General features: G+C 40.2%; 1 pseudogene; it reads right to left on the reverse strand.

The window, feature by feature from the left end:
• Window positions 1-5,386: 5,386 nt before the first annotated feature.
• The window catches only part of LOC114042540, a 16,534-nt pseudogene continuing 15,796 nt past the window's right edge, over window positions 5,387-6,124 (reverse strand).

Below are 6,124 nucleotides of genomic sequence, written 5' to 3' on the forward strand. Positions count from 1 at the left end.
AATGTGATGGAATACTATTGTGCTATAAGAAATGATGAACAGGCTGACTTCAGAAAAACCTGGAAAGACTTGTATGGTCTGATGCTGAGTGAAGTGAGCAGAACCAAGAGAATGTTATACACAATAACAGCCACATTGTGCGATGACTAATATTGATAAACTTAACCCTTCCCAGCAATACAAGGATCTAAGACATCTCCAAAGGCCTCGTCATGGAAAATGCTATCCGCATCCACAGAAAGAACTATGGAATTTGAATGCAGATTGAAGCATACTATTTGCTATTTTTTTTCTCTTCTGTTGAGTTTTGTTTCCTCTTTCTGGTGGTTTTTCCTATTGGTTCTAATTCTTACTTACAACATCACTAATATGAAAATATGTTTAATAGAAATGTATATGTATAGCCTGTATCAGAATGTGCACCATCTTGGGGAGGGTGGTGGAGAGGAAGGGGGAGAAAAATTTTAAACTCAAAAGCATATGGAAGTGATTGTTGATAAATCAAAATAAATTAATAAAAAAAAGAAGTTAACAGTTTGATCTTATTGAATCCCTTATAATTGGTCTTTAATGTTTACCTCATACTTCTCCTGGATCTTATATGTCAAATTTTCCATTAAGTTCTGCTCTTTTTGCCACAAATGCCTGAAATTCTTTCAATTTGTTAAATGTCAGTTTTTTCCATTCAAGATTATACTTTACTTTGCTGGGTAAGTTGCCCTTGATCACAACCCCAGCTCTTTTACTCTAAGAAATATAGTGTTCCAAGACCTACGGTCCTTCGGTGTAGAAGCTGCTAGGTCTGGTGTAATCCTGATTGTAGCTCCATGATATTTAAATTTTTTTCTTGTTGCTTACAATATTTTCTCCTTAACCTGGGAGCTTTGAAACTTGGCTATAATATTCCTGTAAGTTTTCCTCCTAGGATCTCTTTCAGGTGGTGATTGGTGGATTTTTTTCTATTTCTGCTTTGCCTTTGTCAGAATATTTTGGAGATACCATTTCCCAGAGCTAAGGCCCTCCAAGCAAGCTGTGTCCTGAGCTTGGCAGTAACAATAATCCTTTGTGCTTAGGATAATATCACCCTCTGGCAAAGTATATTGCTTGAATCAGTACCAGGTGTTTACTGAGGGATTTAGCTCCCCTTATTTCCCAGGGCCATCCATCACATATTCACAATCCCTGTTCCTTGTCACTGACAGATACTGCACTCCTATTCCCATCACAGGACTCTGGTTCTGTGCCCCGCAGAGTGGGCATGACCCCCAAGACTTGAACAATACTGTTCCCACAGGTTCCATGGGAACAGTAACTCAAGACCTGAAAATGATTATGTCATGGTCCAGCTCAGGATGTGTATAAGACCAGCCTTTATTTAGTGCAGCATATTAAGCCCTCCTTCTTGGGGGGAAGGGGGACCTTCCATTTGCAAATGTCATTTTTCTCACTCTGAAATTAATTAAACTTCTGTTTGTGTCCTGACTCTCCTGTTTCTAGCCTGCTCTGTTTGTTTGGCTCTGGCCACCCACAGGTTAGAGGCTGGTTCCGGTCTAGTTGACATTAATTGGTACCAGAAGTGGGATTTAACATGGAACAGGGCCAAATGGACCTTCTGGTACTAGTGGAGGTGGACTAGGTACCACTAGAGATTTATTTCTCCAAAGTCTTACCCCCTCTTCTGGTGAGTCCACTGCTCTTTCCTGCTCAAATCCTCTGGCTTGCCCTTTGTTGACTTTGGCTTTTCATTGTGAGGAATGTTCCAGGGCCCTTTTTCTTGACCTGGATCACTATGGTAAGGCCTGTTTGTTTGGTTTTGTTTTTTTCTGTTCTTCTGCACATGGATTGGCATTTGTGTGTGTGTGTGTATGTGTGTGTGTGTGTGTGTGTGCATCTGGTTTTTTTATTTTTTATTTTTTATTTTCATTTGCTGCACATGTCATATTTTATTTGGATAACAATTGCTTACACATTTGGTTTTGTGTGTGTCTAGAACCAGTTGAAATTAACATTTTAACTGTAAGCTGGTGAGGCATACCTTTTTTTCTTTTTCTCTGTGTACCTCGTAGTTTAAGCTCTTCTCTTCTAATTGCATGTCTGGCTATGGACTGTGCACTCTTCTTTTTTCCATTTGTATCTGCCTTGTCGGTGTCTTTGTAAAATGCAGAATGTCTGTGTCATGTTTGTGCTGTCAGCTAGATTCTGTTACCTTGAAAGATTTAAAAATGCAGCCAGCCAGTAAAACTTCTAAGGGCTGTAGCTAGAGAGAACATTGGAAAAGATTTATTAATTTTACTAACTCCCACCTCAGGCTTTCTGTGGGAGATTAGGTTATAAGAAAGGAGGAAAAGCCTGTAAGACATTTTTTTTTCCTATGGTCCCAACACTGGCCAAGTTGGGGCTAGAGATATAAAGTTAGATAATTAAAGTTGTGAAACCACTAAAAACATCTTAGCAGATTCTGGAGGTTTTAAGATTAATCATTAAGGAGTTTGGAAATTAATCATCTTAAGATTGCAGGAGAAAATTCCTGAGACTTTGCAGTAATTCCAGGAACTCACCCCCTTCTGAAATATCTTAGCATGTTTTGAGGTACCACTCTGTAAAATTTGTTTTAAGGAAAAATAAGAATAAATCTTATGAAAGTTTTAAAAATAATCGGCAAGATTAATATTTTCATTGTTCCAGGGCAATGAATGAAAGCTAGTTGGTAGAGATCCTAGAAATAGAGTAGGAAAAAATATTAGGTAAATAGCAACCTCTTGTTAACCCTTCCTTGACTTCCCATTTTGTCCCCGAGTCCTCTGTTCACCATTAGGAAAGGAAAATATAGTCTCCTTTAAATAAAGGCTAGGGTAGATGCTGAAAAAGGGAAAGCACTCCAGAAAGTATTGAGGGACCCTCCCCACAGCCCTGATCACTCAGTATGCCCCATTCCCCTCCCCTAGAATCATGGGTGTATCTCAGTTGTGGGGATTGCTAACAAGACCATTACAGCTTATGTCCCTCTGTTAACCCCTCTCATCTCAGATCAGATAAAGAAAAGAGAATGCTGGAGAATTGTAGGGAAACTTGAATTATGGTCTGCCCCACCTGGTGCAAATTGAGAGGTAGCAGCCACAGCAGTGCCCCACACACCCAGCTCCAACAGCTCCCCTACCCCAGCACCTGCAGCTGTCAGGAGCGGGGTATCAGGCCCCATGGCCAGCATTCCCTGAGCCCTACTACCAGGAACTACCACCAATAGGAAAGTCCTGGCACCAGCCACTTCAGCTCCTAGGCAGTGCCCTCTGCCACATACCCCAAATCCTAGTCAGTGCCTCCAGATCAGGGCCAGCCTTCAGTAGGCCCCACTCACCTACTGCCTGGCAGCACTTAGTGTGGCAGTGCAAGATGGGGGAGCCAGCCAGCCTCTGCCCTTGGTAAGCCCACCCTTCTCTGTTCCAGTTGCAGAAATGGATTAGCTATGTAATCTATGGCAAGTTATTTTATCTCTTTTTGTCCCAGTTTCCTGATTTGTAAACAGAAAAATAATAATGGTTGTTATGAGATCAAAATGATATAATGATTATAAAGTGCTTAACAGTGACTGGCATATGCTAAGCACTACATTATTATTATTTCTCTAATTTAAAGTAATTGTTCCCACTACTTGTTTCCTAGGACTCCTCTCTCTGGCCTGCTTTGTGCGGCTCTGGGTATTCACAGGTTAGAGACCAGTCCTGTCTGGACTACATTTAAAACTCTATTAATACCTTCTTGTTCTAGAACTTTGGGGCAATTTTCCTTGATAACTTCTTGTAATATTGCATCAAGGCTCTTTTTAAAAATCATATCTTTCAGGTAGTCTAACAATTCTTATATTATCTCTCCTCAATCTGTTCTCCAGGTCAGTTGTTTTTCTGATGAGATGTTTCACATTCTCTTCCATTTTTTCCTCCTTTTGATTTTGTTTTATTATTTCTTTGTGTCTTATAATGTCCTTAGCTTCCCTTGCTCATTTCTAGTTTTCAAGAAAGTATTTTCTTCCTTAAGTTTTTGAATCTCTTTTTCCACCTGGTTGACTTTCTTTTCATAATTTTCTTGGATTGCTCTTATTTTTTTCCCCTAATTTTTCCTTGATCTCTCTTACTTGATTTTTAAAGTCCTTTTTAAGTTCTTCTAAGAGCTCTTTTTGGGCTTGTTACCATTTGACATTTCTCATTGAAAAAGGATTGGCTTTTTTAGCTCCACTATCTTCCTCAGAATATAAACCCAGATCTTTGCTATCCCCATGGTAACTATCTATGGTGGTTCTTTCTCCTTTTCTTACTCATTTATTTTGTTTTGTTTTACTTTTAGGAGCTTATTATTATAATAATTCTATTCCCAAGGTATGGGGAATGAGGCCAAGGTCTCAGGTCCTTCTTACTATTGTTTTCTGAGCTCTGTCCCAGGGCCCAACTTTGAATACTCCTCTTTATTTCTAAGCCAAGGCCAAGGCCCCCAGTCACACTGTCCCACAAATGCTCTTACTCTCTTTAGTCCCTTTGGTGGCTGCAAACTTCAACTGTCCTCTCTGCCCTGGAACTGAAATTAGAGACTCCTCTCCTGCAAGTGCCCACAGCCAGCAGGGTCCCCGCCCTTCTGCTACCACATTCACCAGCCATGTGCTAGCTCCTTCCCCCTACCCTCACAGCCACAGCCCAGGACTGAGTCTGGTCAGTATACCTGCGCTTGGCATCCCTTGACAGTGGAAGGCCCTTCAATCTTCTACTCAATCCCACAGTGTCTGTAAGGTATAAATTTCTGAGGCTGAGGCTGCCTCCCAACCCAGCTGCCCCGAGGGCTTGCTATTTGTTGATTCCACAGAGTTGGTCTGGAGGTATTTGCACTTCACTCAGGCCAAACCTCTGCCCCTGGAGGTCGGGCCTTTCCTGGGGTCTTCTCATGTTGTCTTAGGAAGAGAACTGTTTTACCCTGACTTTTGTTTATTTTGGCTGTTCTACATTCACTCTGAGGTGATGTTCTGTCTTTTTTTCTGGTCTTTAAAAAAAGTTTTATTTCTTTAAGTATTTTACTGTTGAAACAATTTTTAAGGCCTGGGGTTATTCAAAGGAACAATGAAAAAATAAGAAAAATGTTATTTCAAACCAGTTTTGTTAAATGTACTACAGTGATGATGTCTTGACTGTTGTAAACAAATATTAATTTCAAACCTGCCCTGAGGTATAAATTAGACACGTGATACGAAAATGATTAATTTCTGCTAAAATGTGGAACAAATCCACCATTATGCCAATTTTTACATTTATTGCACACACTGACTAGTATTTTAATACCAGAGGTTAAATTTTCATCATAAGAAATAAGAAAACTATCCAGCATTCACTAAATGTAACAAGCTGTAAAATTAATTCCCCATTATTGCTCTGAAAATATACCCCTAGATTTAAGTGGAATCTCTTTCCTCAGCCAAAGTTAGGCATTCAGTGATGGTTCTTTAGTCATCATCTACCGTTGGCTTGATTGTCACTCCTCTTCTTATCTAACCCCATCCAATTAAATGCCAATGTTTCTCAACTCTTCCACTCAGGGCAATTTTTTCTCCTATTTCTGTGCACACAGGATTAGTAAGAATAATCTTGCCTAAATCAGCCTTTACTGCACTGACTCTTCCTGTAGTAGACAAGGAGCCTATATTCACCATGAACACTTCATTCTTGGGCAATTTTTGTACCTTTATTGCTTTTTTGTCTCCTTCAGTAGGCACACCTGAAAGTCATCTAAGCAGGAAATAGGAAATTTCCAACTCTGTGAAGATTTCAGGCAGTGCTCCAACTGCATCAAGAACCTGTCCTACCATTCTGTCAGCTCGGCACAAAGTTGGATCAATTTTTGTTCCAACACCAGTAAGGTCTCCAGGAGCAGCAAAGTGAAGATCATTATGTTCTGCAAAAAGTGATACTGTTGTGGTCTGAGAGGTTGACACCCCTCAAAGACTGAACTACAGAATGTAGTCATCACAGACTCAAGCATTCTTTAGGTCAAGGTGGCAAAGATTTCTTGTTACGCTTTTCAGCAGGCAAGGATTCTTAAGAAACCTGCAAGAGACTGAGGATGGAGCTAGGGTTTATATGGAAAAGGG

Source organism: Vombatus ursinus, unplaced genomic scaffold (assembly GCF_900497805.2).
Source record: "Vombatus ursinus unplaced genomic scaffold, bare-nosed wombat genome assembly UNPS02014594.1, whole genome shotgun sequence".
Classification (NCBI taxonomy): Eukaryota; Metazoa; Chordata; class Mammalia; order Diprotodontia; family Vombatidae; genus Vombatus; species Vombatus ursinus.